Source organism: Alligator mississippiensis, chromosome 14 (genome assembly GCF_030867095.1).
Source record: "Alligator mississippiensis isolate rAllMis1 chromosome 14, rAllMis1, whole genome shotgun sequence".
NCBI lineage: Eukaryota > Metazoa > Chordata > Crocodylia > Alligatoridae > Alligator > Alligator mississippiensis.
The window spans coordinates 8,263,548-8,280,554 of record NC_081837.1 but is presented as its reverse complement, the minus strand read 5'-3'; the positions used below and the strand labels follow the sequence as shown (position 1 = coordinate 8,280,554).

The following is a 17,007-nucleotide window of genomic DNA, read 5'->3' as shown; positions in this document are numbered from 1 at the left end:
TTGTGGCGGGCAAGAATAGGAGGGTGCAGGTCCGAAGCTTGGCACAGTAGAGGAGGCGACAGGCTAGCACGGCGACCCTGCCATCCCTCCTGTTACAGTGGTGCATTGGCCGGGAAACCGTAAGGCCGTGCACGGAAAGATGAACCTGAGGGCTAAAATAAGGAAGGAGAGGGGGCTGTAAGAAGACAGCAACACAAACCGAAAAGAGAGCAAAGTAGGAAGGCACTGCCCTGGGACGGTACTGGGAAGCCGGAGGGCCCAACCAGTGAACGTGTGAGGCCAGGATGGCAATGGCAGAGGATATAGAGAGCCTGAGACAGGAGAATTTTGCCAGGCTATTATGAATAGATGAGTTAGAGGAAAAATTGGAATGGCTGGAGTGGGAGCTGGAGGTGGCCCAATTTCAAAAAGGGCAAGTGGAGGCAAGGGCTGCTGGGATAGAACAGCGGGCCCAGGCAGGAAAAAAGGAAGGAGGCTCAAAGGAAATCAGGCACATGATAGCGGTGGAAGCAGAGAGAACTCGCGCCCTAGAGCAGCTTATTGCAAATGGAGCACAAAAGAGCCAGGTGAGGGAAGAGAAGATGCAGAGGGAGATGGCAACTTGGAGAGAGAAGTCTACTACAACCTGCACAACCCAGGCAAGGGAACAGAAGGAGATACTACAGCGGTTGGAGGTCTATAAAGGCATGATTGATGTCCTTCAGAAAGAAGTCCGCGGCCAGGAAGATCGCGTACAGGAATTGCAGGACGAGGTGGAGAAATGGCAGCAGAAGTATACGGGTGCAGAACAACTAATTCAAATGCCGCGGAGCACCCTGCATGAAAATCAGGCTCTGACTGAAGAAAAGGGAAAGGTGCTCGCACAGGAGATGGAAAAGCTAAAAGAATACATGGCCAATTATGATGCAGTGCATAAGCGGAGCCTGTCCCTTGAAAGGGAGTTAGAGGCCGGAGCAAAAGAGAACGATAGGTTACGGTCCCAGCTACAGAGTGTAGAGACGGAAAAAGACCATCTGGAAGAACAGATACAAAGCCTTAAAACCCTCCTAGAGGATGGTGCAACTAAAGAGGCAGTGACTAACAATGAGGGAGCAGGCATTACTTCAAATGCAAGCCTTAAGTCAGCAGGTCCAGGCCTCGGAGGCAGAAAATAAAATGCTTCAGATGGCAAATGGGCTGATGGCCATAAGAGGCCAAGATCCTGGGGAGTCAGAAGTGCTAGAGACAACAAGCATAGCAACTCAGACAGACGCAGGACAGAAAGCCTGAGCAGAGAGACTGGAAATGCTGAGAGCCCAACTAGAGGAGTATGTGGTGATATTGAAATCTGAATACCTAGAGCAACACCGTCAAATCGAAGGGGTGAAAGGGTCAGTGAGGGAAATGGAACAAGCATCTAGGAGGCAGGAAACCTCCGGAACAAATGAAGTTCCCGGGAGGTAGAGGACTGGTGAATAGGAGAGGGGAGGCCAACCCAGAGCAGCCAGAGATAAGAAACCCAGAGAAGGGACCAGGAGGGTGGAAGCCTACGGCCCTACAAGAAGAGATCCTGCCAGCACTCCTGGAAGGCTGGAGTAAGAAATGGGACCAATGGTTGGAGAGTCAGGCAAAGGAGATGAGCCGCCTAAGACAGCAGCTGGGGGAGTGCTGTAAACCTCAAGTTGAAAAGGGAATCGCAGTGCCCAGTCAGAGGTCACAAGTGGAAGCCACCCTACTAGAGGTAGGGACGGCTGGGAAAGGGGAACAGGTGAGCTCAAGAAGAGAGACCAATAACCTGGTGCACCGGGAGTGCACACAGGAGAGACGAGGCACAAGGCAACATAAGCCAGAGATGAGTCTTAAGGAAAAGTTGTCAGTGAGACCCAGAAAAGAAAGCCAGGCCAAGGAGCTAGAGACACAGGGGAAAGAGCGATCATCTAAAGTGGGGGACAGGCTGGGGAGGAGACCTCAAATTTATGTGCAGAATATCCCACAGCAGGTCAAGTGGTGGACTCTAAAAAAGCTTGTGGAAGCAAAAGTCGGAGGCGTAGCCTATGTGAAAATTTATAACGGACCTCAAGGAAGATCCACAGGTCGAGGAAAGATTGAGTTTTGGAAGGAAGAAGATGCTCAGAGAACATTGAGAAGACAGTGGGAGATATGGGGAAGGCTTCAAGACCTTCAGGGAGGCTATTAGGAAAGACAAGAACCACTACTTCAGGAGAGAGGTATAAGAAGAGATAGTGGACCCTAAAAGACAAGGAGCTCAACCAACAGAGAGTTCAGCTCACCAAGGTTGGCTAATGTGGGGGGACTGCCCGTGGCGGGGCAACTCCCAGGAAATCCCACGTGGTGCGCCTTGGGGAAAAGGCGAGCAGGAGGCGCCTTAAAACCTCCGCATGTGTGCATTTTAAAGTGTTGGTGAACCAAAACAAGAACCAAGAAGGATTAAGACGAAGGAAGCCAGAGGGATGAGAATGCAAACCGCCTCGGTGAGTTGAAGTCTTGAGCGGGGAGGTGTGTAGCAGGACACTAAGGTGCCTGCCTCTGCGAGAGCCAGCAAGGCTCGTCAGGTGCCGGTCGCCAAGGCAACAAAAAGGGGCTAATGAGTTACACCTGCCTAGCCGGCTGAACGAAGGGGCAGGGCCTGGCCTATATACACCATAGGCAGGAGGCCAGGCGGTGGGTTCCCTACCAGCAGCCCAGGCAGAAGGAGCTCCCTGCCAAAAAGAAAAGAAGCAGAGCTGGTCACCATCGGGTGACGGAGAATCCTGGTAGGCCTGAGGCAGTTTAACTGGAGGCTTGTGTTTGCTTCGTAGCCCAGGGGCTTGTGTTTCTGTTGCAGTTTGTTTACACCAGTGTTTGGGTGAGGCTATGAGGGGATGGAGGATGCCTCATAGGGGACTCACGGTACAGTGAGGACCCCAGCCCAGTGAGGGCATGGAGTTCATGGGTACAGACCCCAGCTCCAGATGGGAGCCCTGTGAGGGGGCAGCCTTGCGGAGGGGAGCCCTGTGAGGGGGCAGCCTTGCGGAGGGGAGCCCTGTGAGGGGGCAGCCTTGCGGAGGGGAGCCCTGTGAGGGGGCAGCCTTGCGGAGGAGAGCCCTGTGAGGGGGCAGCCTTGTGAAGGGAAGAGCCCTGTGAGGGGGCAGCCTTGCGGAGGGGAGCCCTGTGAGGGGGCAGCCTTGCGGAGGGGAGCCCTGTGAGGGGGCAGCCTTGCGAAGGGAAGAGCCCTGTGAGGGGGCAGCCTTGTGGAGGGGAGCCCTGTGAGGGGGCAGCCTTGTGAAGGGGGAGCCCTGTGAGGGGGCAGCCTTGCGAAGGGAAGAGCCCTGTGAGGGGGCAGCCTTGTGGAGGGAAGAGCCCGGTGAGAGGGGCAGCATTATGGAGAAGCCCCAGTGTGGGTGTGGAGAGCCCCAGTGAGAGGGGCAGCAGTACAGAGAAGGCCCTCGTGAGAAGGGCGGCATACAGAGAAGGCCCACAAGGCTTAGAGATACAGAGCACCCGGAGCCAGAGAACTGTGGCCAGGTGGAGGAGAGGTAGCCTCCCTATAAAAACGCAGATATCATCAAAGTTGTGGCAGGAGAGAATAGGAGGGTGCAAGTCCGAAGCCTGGCACAGTAGAGGAGGCGACGGGCTAGCACGGCGACCCTGACATCTCTCCTGTTAGTCTTGTTAAGACTGAAAGGAAGTAGGAAGGTAACAAAAGAAACCAGTAGAAAAGCAGCATAGCATCAGAGAAAATTCTTCATTAATTTGGGATGCAGTATTTATGTCAGAGTGACCCTGGTGATGAACAGGCCAAAAAATCTGTCATGTCAGTTCAGGTAAGTAAGCCAAAACTGGGAAATATTCCCTAGCTGTCAGCAAACTATTGGGAGCCAGATCCTTCTGTGTACTGAGTGCCCCCAGAGGTGCTCAGGGTCTCGCCGGAGACAGCGTTCATTGGCTTGTTTGCAGCAGCCGGCTGGAAATTTTGCAAAGTGCAGACTCTATTGTTCAATTTCCAGAATGGCTGGAAATACCTTGAAGAAAACCCTGTATTGAAATCGATACAATTTCACGAGACAATTGGGTTTCACTGAAATGGCATTTTCCAACAGCCAACTGTTTCGATGAAAATTTTCCCACTGATTCTAGCCTAGGTGCCTTCTACGTGGAAGAAGTTTATAGTTATTGTGTCTGTTGACCGTAGCGCATGATTTCACTGACCTTTGCATGTCATCTTAAACAGCGGAAAGTAGATGCAATGAAGTTGTTGACTTCCACTTAGGTATTCTGAGGTTTTCCTTGACTTCTTTCTTTAAATCTTCTTTTTTTTTTAATTTCATGGCACAACACAATCATGCATCATCCATTGCCTACGATCAAGATTAAAAGCAAGTAGCACACCATATAGGCTTTTTTTTAAAGTTAAGTGCTTGTGTTTATATGTCTCCAGGTCCCTTTTATCTGAAATGAAAGCAAATTAACACATCTAGCAAAAAAAAAACCCAATCAGATCTCAGCCCCGGATAGCATTTTTCATATTCAGATTATTGGATTAATTCTCCCTAGATGCTGCGCTAGTTGGATTGTGTTAGCAAACGCCTAATAAACCACAGGGATATTAGGAAAAAAATAGCAATTTGCAAGGATTTGGGGGCACTAATGTAGCACTTGATTAATCTATGTTTTAAAAGAAATAGTGTCCTCATTTTCAGTACTGTAAAATGTCTATAACACAGAACCCTTGAAACTTATGTTTCCTTATTGACCGAAATATAGTGCTGTCCTCTTGGTTACAATTCCTTTCTTGGTATTAGTGGCGGCTTTCAGTTTATAATTGTTCATTATCACTAGGCTAAGGAATGGACAGATAAATCAAGACGGCTATCTAAAAAGTACCTGTGACTAATCACTATAGTGCTTAAAACAAAAGAGAGAGATTAATTCACTCTCAGTAATCTTTAACATATTCAATAAATGTATCTGTTCTGTTGCCTACAATGCTTGCTACTACTTCATATCACTATTTTACTACAGCATATTTCCTGCATTTTTACAATTGAAATCACCAAGATAGACAAAGGGATGATGAAAGGATGTCATGTTATCCCTATTGCATACACGAGGGCCAGAGAGTAAAGGACTGAATCCAAATCTATTGAAGACCCATAGGAGCTTTTCCATTGGCTTCATGAGAATTTTGGATGAGGTATGAAGTCACACACATGCTTTGGGAGGGTCAACATATTAACCCAGGTCTCCTGTATCCTGTTCTATTGCCTTAAATGCAAACTCATCCTTCCAGCAAAAGCAGGATTATATTTTTTTATTATCCCAAGATGCTCATTAGAGAGCACATAAATAGACTAATGCTATTGAACTGAATTTTTAATGTATTTGTTTTTAAACATTTTCTTTTTTTAAAAAAAAAAAACAGATAAGGATGGATTTCTCCAGTCTAAATAGACTGTGCTTTATTGCCATTTAAGTGAAAACAGTAAGGGTTCAGCATTTTCCAAACATGTGATTACTTGCTCTGAAGGGTTTATTAGGACAGCACATTTAAAAAGCCAATCAGGAAGTTGCTGGTACAGCATACTGTAAATCTCTTAACATGCTGAATTTTGTTTTAGTCTCTTGTTCTAATTCAAGTTCACTAGATATTTTAACCTTTAATGAAAGCACTCAGAGACCTAGTATTGCTGTCTCCATCACTTATTACTGAACAAAGCCATTAAACCAGAGAGAATTAATGGAGAGCAGAAGGGACTGATTAGGTATGGGGCATTCTTTGTTTCCATTGATCAGGTGCCATGACGTTAATAATTAAAATCTGCAAAGCTTTATTCAGAAGATCAGCCTTTGGCTAGTTCCTCCTGAGAGGTATTGAGTAGCTCCTGCCAGGTGCAAATGTGCCTGGTTCCCACAGGGGTCACAGGGTTTCGAACCCCCTTGAAATCAACGGGAGTCTTTCTGGTCCCATCACTGCGAGTCAGGTCAGCGTCTTTGTAGGATGTTGTAAACTGTGTGGCTCTATGCCTATAAGAGGAAGAGAAATTAAAGCTGGATCACAAGAAAATAAGGGCATTGATCTCTTCTTCTCGAGCTGTCAACACCTGCTTCTCAGCGGCATTGTCCTTCCAAATCCTTAGCTCTAGCTCAGCCAGAAGTTGTTTGCTTGCTCCAGAAATTGCTTGGCAAAGCTTATGGCCTATGTTAATGTTTGTTCAGCTCCTTGACCCCCCCCTTTTTAAAGGAAAAAAAAGTCACTTGGAAAGCAACATGGCCCAGTGTGTAGAGCGCTACAGTAGGAGACATTAGTCTTGGTGTAGGTCCTGACACTCCGACCCATGGTTTCCCCATCTGTAAAATGGGAATAATGATGCTTACTTTCCAGCTCTGTGATATGTAATCCCCTAAATAAGAGCTTGGTATTCTGTCCATGAGTCCCCCAGAGGCCTGCTGTTCTTTTAGAAGGTCCATGGATGATTGTAACATCAGTTCAATAGAAAGTAAGGAGCTTGGGCTGAGATGGTGTTCTCTTCTCTCTGGCCTGTCTGGCCCTTTCTGATATGCCTCTTCTTGCTTTATTCTTTTTGCTGGCTGTCATTTCCATCCATAGCTTCTCCAACATCATCCTTCTTCTGCTACTGGCATTTCATTTCTCCAAGCCTACAATGCCTCTGTAGGTTACTCCGATCTTTCATAAGCTGTTCTCACCAGCTTCTGTCAGAAGTTATGGGTCTGTTCATTCCCATTCCAAAGTTGGTCTTAACCTCTTTTGTCTCTGCATCATCAATTGTAATTCTGACTATTTCCCCAAAACAACCCTTGACAAGATAACAAGGTCCCTCAATCTCTATTAGATGTTCTGTACTCTCATACATGTTTAAGAGGCCTCCAGTGTATTTAACTACAAGAAGAGTGCATAACAGCTTGTCTACAGCAGCAGATCCCTAATGAAAGCAGATTCAGGGTCTCTAGGGCACGCTGATTTAATTTGCATTAATTCTAAACTAATTGAATTTGTTAATATTATGTACCCCCTTTCTAACAGCAATTGTACATAGAGAATGTGTGCTTTGTTGTTCACTTGACTCTCTTTTTTGCCCCCTCTTTTTTAGAGCAGGTTGATCTTTGTACTGGAGATTTCATTCCTAACATTCATCTGTCAAGAACAAGTTTGCTTGCTGTGTTTTTCCAGTGTTGTTGCATTGATTGCATCTATAAAATATAAGATACAAATCTATGCTGACTTGATTCTTACAGAAACCTGTAGAGTCTACCAGGCACTTCTGTAGAAAATGTAGTGGTCAAAATATTGTAGTAACATTTCTCATTGTAAGTTTTCAAGGGTGAAAGGAGTTTTAATGAAAGGTGAGGTTTTTTACTGTAAGGTTGCTTGAGGAAAAAAAATTGAAAATCACTTCTAATGAAACTGTTCTGACTTGAGACAGAAGGATGCACACAATGTTCTCTGTAAGTCACTGATACTACAAAGTACTTAGACGTTTGTGTAACTTTGAAGTATCCTGTGGCGGGCTCGCTGCTTTTGCCTGGCAAGCCTGGCTTGGAGAAGGACACTTTGGATTGGTGGAACATTTCCACCAATCAGGTAACAGCTGGGAGGGGCTTGCCCTGCCCCTGCTTGGAGGCGGAGATGCAAGGAGTTCCTGGACCTGATTGAAGACTGCGCTTTGCAGGTCCGGCAGACTTCAGGGGCGGGGACTCCAGTATAAATAAAAGCGCAGCTTGCTCAGCACGCTGGACAGATACGGCAAGGGACTCAAGAAGAGCAGATCCAAGAAAATCTGGGGAGCTCTCCCTTAGTGGGCAATAGGCCCAAGTCTCCTGAAGCCGCCACTGGAGGAGCAGCCTTGGAAGCGGTGCAAGACTTCTCAGGCTGTTGACAGCGCACAGGGATGGTGCAGGGAGACCTGGCCCTTGGAGCAGTGCGAGACTGCTCGGGCCCATCATGGTGCACAGATCAGTGCACGGAGCCCAGGCTTTGGGAGCCACAAGCAGCAGCTTGAGCCTGCAGCCCAGAGCCAGCTGGCCACATGGTACACAGGGAAGTGCATGGGGCAAGGGCTTTGGGGCTGCAGTGAGGCACTCAGGCAAGTGGCCAGGTTCCACAGTGCGCAGGGCAGTGCACGGGCCCGAGCTTTGGGAGCCAGGGAGCAGCAGAGGCTGCTTGAGTTAGCCACCTGGCATGAGGATGGACGTCTGGAGCCTGAAGGGCCTGGCCTGTGCTAAAAGAGCCCTCGGTGCCAAAGCCAGGGCACGGGGAAATAGTAGTGCTGCAGCGTGAGGCTCTGCACCCTGAAGTCAGCAGCAGCGAAGAGGAGTTGAGCCCTCGGTGCCCAGAGCGGGGCACAGAGTGGGGAGGAGCCCAGCGGCGTGGGAGAGGCCTGGAGAGGCGCTCTAGCAAAGGAGACCCCATCGAGCTGTGCCCTGACCACCGCCACCTGAGGGGGCATGAGTCATTGGGCCCTTGGGTCCCACAGGAGAAAGACGTTTGGGGTGGGCAAACCCAGAGAAGGGGCTGGGTGAGCAGCCCCCCGCCTAGTCAAGGCCCTAAGGGGAGAGGCCCCTGGTGCTTCCTGGACACACCCAAGGGGCCCCATTGGAAGGAGGACTGCCTCTTGCCGTGGGTGAGGGACTATGTTAAGGAATAAATCTTATTAAGATGGTTCATGTTTGTGCCTTATATTTTGTAATTGAAATGTTGTACTGTGATGTTGTATTGTGGTGATACTGCAGAAATTGTTTTATTGTGATGGGTAAATAGTGTTATTTAGGGTTTGACCTTGGTTATTTGTTAACGTTCACTGTGTAAATATGTGTATATGATATTTAGTTTTATGTTTATGTATATTATAACTCAATAAATTGTATATAGTTAAGAACTTTGGGCTTGAGCTAACTCTATAGAAGAAAGAGGGATCTGCTCGAAATGGTGGCATCCCTCTCACAGCACCCCCTCCTGCCTACCCATCCCATCCTATCCGACTAAGAGTAGGGCCCACCCTTGCGTGTATCCGGGTTACAATCCAGGCGGTCCTATCGATACACCCATGGTTAGATGTCTTGCCAAAGCAGGGCCTATGCTATAATAAAAAAGAACTGGATCGCTAGTTCTACGAGACATATCTCATCACTGAAATGTCAGGCTCGTCACAATGTTGCTGTCATCGTATGATTGTGATTAGCAGCAAAGGGGTTAATAAATAGGCTTAGCATTGACAGCTTCCTCCATTGTAACACATTACTTAAGCTCTCTACTGTATTATAATCAATTCCATTATGATATTGTCGACCAGAGTGAAATGAACTTGCAGTAGCTTAAAGCAAGATAGGTTAATTAAAAAACCTTGATCAAAGCATCGTAAACCACATAAAAGGTTCCATCTTTAATTATTTTCAGATGGTCTCCCAGGCAGTGAGGCCAAAAAAAAAAAAATCCCGTTCCCAAGGCCCATGAGCCGTGGAAATGCTTGTGTCGCCTCATCGGACTCTGGTATCCCACAGTGTACAAACAGATAGCAGGCAAGGGTCTGAATCTACCCCCTGTTTAAAAGGAACAGGAGGAATGGTTCAGTTATAGTTTGGTATGTAAAGTATACCAGAGAAAAGTAAGGCATCTTGGGTACTACTGCCAGCAATCCTGATGGATGGCTCCCTGCAAGTCTTTTGAGCAAGTTACTTCACCATTCCCTCTCTGTTTCTTTCTCTGTCAAATAAAGATATTAGTACCCTGCCAGCAGGGGTGCAATGAGGATGGCTTTGTAAAGCACTGTCTTTTCAGGTGCTGCCAAAAGCAGCCAACTCCCCTATGGCTTCATCTTGCCATGTTCCCATTGACTGCCACTCCACAGACCTTCTGAAATAAAAACTCTTGCATCCTTTGCATCAAGTCTTGCCCAAGGTCACAGAGGAAGTGGAACTGATGCCAACTGGAACCAGGCTCCAGCCAGTACAGTAACCTCTTTTTCCAACTCAGGACCTGGTCCACATAGTTGTTTCTCATCTGTGGATCCAAGGAAGCGAAGTATATTCTTCCCATATTAAAGATGTGAGGCAGGGATGCAGAGAGAGGAAAGGCCAAGACAGGAGCAGGACCCAATTCTCCTCCCAGTCTACTGCCTTGCACCTAGGCCAAGCTGATTAATTTAAAAGGATTAAATTTCTAAGAAAGCCGTGTAAATAAAACGCTAGTGAGTGAAGACTTAAGGCATGTTTCAAATGATCAGCAAGAAAGGCAGCTCCTTTCCAACAGCCCCTGCTGTGCTGCTCAAATTCTACTCTGAAAGACTGACACATTTACTAATATTGAATTTCAATTTGAATATGTTCATCTGCAAAGAGCTGTTTTCATGGCCCCAATGTTTGTGGACCGGCAGGGTGTACCGGGCCTTTAAACTGCTGCTTACAATGGGCTCGCTGTTCCTTTGGAGTACATGTATGTCTGCCTGTGGCTTTTGTCCATGTTTGACATGAAACTGTTTAATTTTGTTGGTTTGCACCACGTTTTGGAACCAGTGGTTGATATTTTCAGCTATATTCATGATGTTATAGAGAAGAACCAGCAACCAGAGCTGGAAATATTTTGCCTTTTGCCTACTGTATTCCAATTGTCTTCTACATGCTGATGCAATAATAATTCATGACAAACCATGTATAATTGTGAGAGAGAGGATACAGCGCACTGGAATGCAAGGGGTACATTTCTGACTCTACTATACGTAAAGGGTAGTTAATCAAAGGTCTGAGTGATTCAGAACAGTCTGGTTCTCTGAGTAGAACCAAAAAATCCCAAGTACAAGAGCAGGAGGGGTGTGGAGTTGGTGTCTGAATTATGCTTTCTCTGGCCTTGATTATTGAATGTCTTCTTTCTGAGCTCCAAGCCCTCACATTTGAGAAGAGCATCTTGGCCAAAAACTTCACGGTCTTTTGTCTGTTGCAGGTGGATTACATTGGCCTACAGAACAGGTCGGTGGCTGTATGCCATGTGCTTTGCTCCTTGGTGAAGTGTGACCATAGCTGGAGTTGACTACCAATGCAGAAGCTGCATCCTTGTGATAAACTTCTGCGCACAAGCAGCAAGGAGTTCAATGAGGGAGCTCGAATTGTAGGTAAGCAAAATATAATTGCCCAGTATACTCTAGTGTATCTGGACCACTTGGTCTAAAAGTCTTGCTAACTATGATATGGCCTCTTGCAAGACTGCAAATGGGTAAGATCTCAGTCTAATGACTGTTTGAAAGACAGGAGAACTCAAAAACGCCACACTATTAGTTCAAGATACTGATGATATGTCTGAGTCTTGGTCCCCCATGTTTTAAAGGGATTCAGTGGCTTTTCTTGCCTTTGGCTGTTGTGTCTATCTGAACTGTAAGCAATTTGGGAAAGGGATTGTTTCTTTTGCTGTCTCTATGCACCGCTAGAAACAGTGCCAGGCTGTGCAGTTTTAGAGGAGGCTGATCCGTGTTACGTACAAGGACAGTTTGTTTGGTAATTTCAACTTGGCTCAGCAATTTTTAGGATTTTTTTTTTTCCTTTTTATTTTTTGAGAATTTGGTGAAGTTTTTTTGTGCTGTCCTTTGCATAGCCCCTCTGTCATAAACTGTTTGGCTTGTTGCATTAGGGGTCTGCACTGGGGGTCTGAAAGTTAGAGCATCATTGGGGGGGGAGTTATTTTGTTTTTGTATTGGATATTGAGTCATAGATTTTCATAGACATTTGGGCTGGAAGGGACCCCAGAGGATCATCAAGTCCAGCACCAAATGTCCAGATGTTAGGGGCTAGAAGAGACCGCACGAGATCATCAAGTCCAGCCCGCCTGCACTTGGGCAAGAAAGACTGCCGGGGTCAGATGACTCCAACAAGGTACGCGTCAAGCTGTCTTTTAAATATCACCAAGGTAGGTGACGGGAGTCTGTTTCAGACTCTAGGCACTCGAATCGTAACATTTTTCCTTATGTCCAATCTGAAATGATCTTCAATCAGTTTGTGTCCATTGTTTCTTGTCTTCCCCTGGGGTGCCTTGGTGAACAGATGCTCCCCCAGGCTCTGATGTACACCCCTTATATACTTATAGGCCACCATCAGACCAGCCTCATCATTAGACACAAGGAGGGAGGGTGCGGCTTTCACAGTGCAGAAGTTTGAGTTCATAGCAGATAGGAAAAATACGCAGACCGATATTCTGTGTCAGTCGTATCCTCCTCAGATCTTTACTGAAAAGCTCATTGAATCTTTCCCTCCGCTGCTATGGGGAAGTTTTCAGGAGTGAGGCTAAGTTATCAAACCGGTGGTTATTCTGTCAAGACTTCACTCAGAGGTCCTGTAGCATGGCATGATTTCAGCTGGACTTGCAGAAGCTCTGCTTTCGTCCGGTCCACCGAAGTCCCAAGGACCTTTGGAGAACACTTAGAAGGGAGTCCTGTGAAACGATTAACAGATTTGCATGGCTTTCAGTCCTACCTACAAGAGGTGGCTTCTCTTCCCCCGTTCCAGCTGAGTTGGTTACTCAAACAATTGACCTCTGATTTTACATGATTGATCTCAGGGCCGGACACAGGCATGGGCAAACCAAGCGGCTGGCTGCGGCCTGGACAGAAAGGGGGCCCGAAAATGGTTGGGTTTTTTTTCCATTGTCCAATTTTTATATCATTATCTCTGTTGAAGGGGGCCCCAATACTAAAAGTTTGCCTGGGGCTGCCAGGAGTCTAGGTACGGTACTGATTGGTGTCTGGTGGCAGGGCTGTCTTAGAGGTTAGGCGCTGAGGTCTTAAACCCTCCTGCCCTAGTTGGTTTGAAAGATCCTGACTTTGCCTTACAAGGAAGAATCTGTGGTTTTTGTGGCATGGTGGGATCCTTCCCCACTATTCATGCCCCCCAGTATGATAGGAGGGAAAGGTTGTTTTGGGGAGAGGTGGCCTCAGTTGACACTGCATTGTATTTCAGGTTTTTTTCTGTGCTCACACAAGAGCACTAAGCACAGCATGTGGTGTGGGCACAGTGCTGTAGCATTTTTAAATGAAATCACAGCCCATCTTGAACAATAGGCAGTTATAGGAAAGAGATGCAGCTACAGCAAAATAAGCCTTGAGCTTAATTTTGTCTCTCCTTTACCAAGGAGTTCACTGTGACTTGAATTCAAAGTATACCATAATATATTGCAAATACATTAGTACACTTAGGAACTGTGTTCTCTTCCTGGATTTTCTACAGACTTTCTATACAGTAATTTTTCTGGGAGTGCTGTAGTGCTCAAGCTATGTTTCGAAAAGCACTGGGAATCCTCAGATGATGGTGCTGTGCTGTGCAGGTGTACTGGATTACTGTCATATTAAAAAAAGACACAGGGGGAAGGCACTTTTTCACATGTACTGTTACCACGATTTCCTATTCATTATGTTAACTGCCCATTAATTGACTAGGTCGAGGCGTGCGCTCGGTCCCATCCCAAAAGAGCTGGAGAGATTGAAAGGCAGAGACAACAGTAGAAAAAGGAAACCCCATTAAGCAACATTGTCACTAATTTCTACTTGCAATATCCCTCTTTGGTTGGGAGGAAAATAATCTCCCCTAACAGAAAAAATGAGAACAGCCTGAAAATGGACCCTCTCTGCAAAAGCTGAGATGGTGCTTGGGGATTCTGGCTTCACGGCCCAGCCCTCAAACCACGAGATTGTGCCTTTGCGTTGAAGGAAGTGCCTTCCTTATGTCTCAGATGCTCTTCAAGGCAGTACCCTGCAGAGCTGACCATGTTCTACATCTGCTCCCATCCTCAAGCTCTGAACAGCTGCAGGAGTACGTGTGAATGGCCAACTGCTGCATTCTGCACAGGTTGTTGTTCATCCTGCCTTGTATCGACTTCAAGCAGGCTTTTGGGCTCCTGGTGTTTGTTAATTGATTTGATAGAAAATCAGATTAGTTAGTAAGCAAGCACACCTCAAAAGACAAATTACAGAGAAATCTGGGAATTTCTTTCTGATGCCAGGCCAGTTACTCAGCTTGCATCCCTTCTGATCTCTATCTTATTCCATACTGCACTCCCTCCCCAACCCTCCTTCTCTCTGTCTCTCATTTTGCTTTTTGCAAAAGCTGTCTCCTGCTGCTTGCACTCTTTCACCTATGGTGCACATGAGTAAGTAGCTTTCTTCTACTTGCCAAAGACATAAGGATTCAGAAACTCTACCAGCCCATCACTTTCCAGAAGATCCATTGTTACAGAGACATTGGAAAATGATGAATGCAGACCGTGGGAGAGGATGGGACATTATATAATAATGGGAAAATTGTGATTAGCCCCCTTCCTGGAAAAAAAATCTGCTACCCACGTGTGTGCCTAGTGCTTACATACAGTGGTGCATGGTAGAAAGATCTCAGGCTTTATTCCTGACATAATCTTATTGTGAACTGTTGGAATAAGAAGCACAGCTCCTTGCTCTTCTTCTATAGAAGAGATTTAGTATGAAAATCAGTTCAGTGCTTCAAAGCATATATATATGCACAGGAAAACAGTTGGTTTCATAACCTTGGGAAAAAAAAAAGATAAATAAAAAAGTCTCACGAGACACACATGAGAACTCAGGAAGCATTAAAACATATGTTGGAACATATTGATCTCTGACAGCCTCCTGCAACAGATATGAATCTTTTTCATTTCCAGCCACACTGATATTTTAATGAGGAGAGTGTGTGCTTCTCACCTATATAAATCTTTTATGCAGAATTTTTTTCTTTTTTCACAAAGCCCCCAACCTGGAGATGCATCTCAGCTAGTTAAAGAATCAAGGTCCCATATGCTTCAGCTTAGATGGATCAAATGGGATGTTATCAGGAACTTTGTTCAAATAACCCCTCGAAGCAAAATGCAAGGCACAGTCTGCAGACCTGTAATAAAAGCCACTTGTTCAAAGCGCTGCCATGTCTGGATGCAAAAGAAACCCAAGTTAAAGGTTGGATTTTAATTTGACAGGATGTTGCACAGCTGCCCATCCCTAAAGAGGCATGAAGCACCTTTTAGGTGAAAGCAGTAGTGACATCCCAAGCAGATGTCATGAAGTCACTGGACTCCAAAGTTTTATCTTACAAAGTAGAATGCACAAAAAACCTGTCTGTCAAAAACTGCACCTGTGGGTTGCTCAGGCCAGTTGGTTTTAAAATGTGTACAAAATACAAAGGATTGGGGGAACCATGTTTGTTTGTGTTCAGTTGTGGGAACAATTTAGATTAAGTTCTTGACCCTATAACATAAAATCCTTCACCACCATGTTCCAGCCTATATTTTGCCCTGGGTCTTTAAGCTACTTTTTGCCACCTTTGTACAACATATCAAATACCAGAGCAGCAGGTACCTATGTTGTTTTATTTCAAAGTGAAGTCCACAAGGATTTCGGATGTAGTTCTCTCATTGCACTTACTGATTGCGTGACCACATGATGCTTTCCCAGCTGCAAAGGATAAAGCATGCACTTTCCAGATAATTTCGTTATTATTATTGAACTTTAAGGAAAGAACAGTTGTTGAGAGAGTCAGTGCAGCTCCTAGAAAGTCCGTCAACCTGGCAGTTGCTTTTCTTCCTCAAGCTGCTTCACAAATACTGCAGCAGCGGGTAGCAGGAAGGGCTACATTCAATGGTTGGAAAATGGCAAACTTCAGAAATTTAGACAAAAAATGTAGTTGAAGTGAAGTTGTCATTCATTTGACACTAGTTAAGTTCCTTTTGCTTTCTCTTCTCCCCTCCCTTTTGTTTGTCTGCTTTGGCACTGCAGGTGGGGGAAAGAACATGGTTGTCTGTTTTGCATTTCCTTATCCTTATTTTGACTCAGGATTTACCTGAGCAAACTGAAGTCTCTTCACTAACCTCTCTAGTTTGGGACAGAAATTACACATAAACTGGTGTAAGTGATTAGAAACCAGTTCAGATCTGTAACACAACAGAAGTTCAGTGCACACAAACTGCTTTCAAACTGAGCAAAACTGGTTTAAGACAAATCTGGATGGATGTAGTATCAGACTTCACTGATTTAAGTTAAATCAGTTTATTAAACTTCGGTCCCAGATCCCATCCAGCTTCAAGTTAACTCACATTCCCTCAGCATCCCAGGATGCTTTGCACCTCCCCACAAACCCCGTTTTGGAGGGTGGGCGGGCTAGCCTTGGCCCAAGCTGTCTGGTCTAGCTGAGCAGGTGCCCCCCAGCTTCTGGCCTGGGCCATTGCAGGCAGGTGGCTGCACTTCCAGAATCAAAAGTGAACATCTGTTCACTTGCTTATTGGTTCAATCTACACAGCTTGAACTAACCTGCAAAGATTGAATCAATTCAGCCTTGGGCTTTTTGACTGTCTGTGCTTATCCTCCATGCTCTAGATTGGGATGTTACAGACCTGGGCAAAGCATCTAAAAGACTTCTCGTGACTGCTTACCTGAATTTTCTCGGTCTGAGTCACTATCCCTTTTTGTCTTCATTCTCCAAGTTTTCAACTAATTTTTCCTAGTAGAAAAGCTTGGGGAAACAGCCAAGTGTAAAACGATAGGAGAGAACGCAAATGTAGAACTTGTAAAAGTGAGTATTCAGTGAGAAACTTGGTTCACAGTGGTGTTTATCCAGTCAGGAAAGGGACACAAAACCATGTGACCTCTCCATCCGCTCTGAACGAACAAGCACAATCAAGACCGTCGTATACCCCTAGTAAACTATTTGCACGCTAATGATTTCCAACTAATGGGCCCATCATTTGACAGTTTACACGGAAACCGTAATGCTCTGGCCCTGCCATCCTGCTTCAGCAGAACTCCCTGGACAAATGGTCCTTTCAAAGAAATCCCCAGTTCCAGGAGGTGTTTAAAGTAATTTCAGCCCATTATAAGTTCCCACCAACTGGGCTTCTATCCCTGTTGGAGCCAGCCTTGTTTGCATTCACACTCCACTCCTCGCACAACCTCAGTTGCTTTCAGTAGGATGACTCAGAATAGACCACTACTTTGCGGGGAGAGTATGAGCAGTTGAATCAGCTCCGATACTTTTTTT

General features: G+C 45.9%; 1 protein-coding gene across 1 annotated transcript in view; it reads left to right on the top strand.

Moving 5' to 3' along the window:
* LOC102563781 (exonuclease V) overlaps window positions 1-17,007 on the top strand; it is a 264,829-nt gene that overhangs the window by 94,108 nt on the left and 153,714 nt on the right. The window contains exon 5 of the mRNA XM_059717112.1: window positions 10,931-11,099. The gene's annotated coding sequence lies outside the window, so the exon portion shown is untranslated. The remainder of the gene's footprint in view (window positions 1-10,930; window positions 11,100-17,007) is intronic.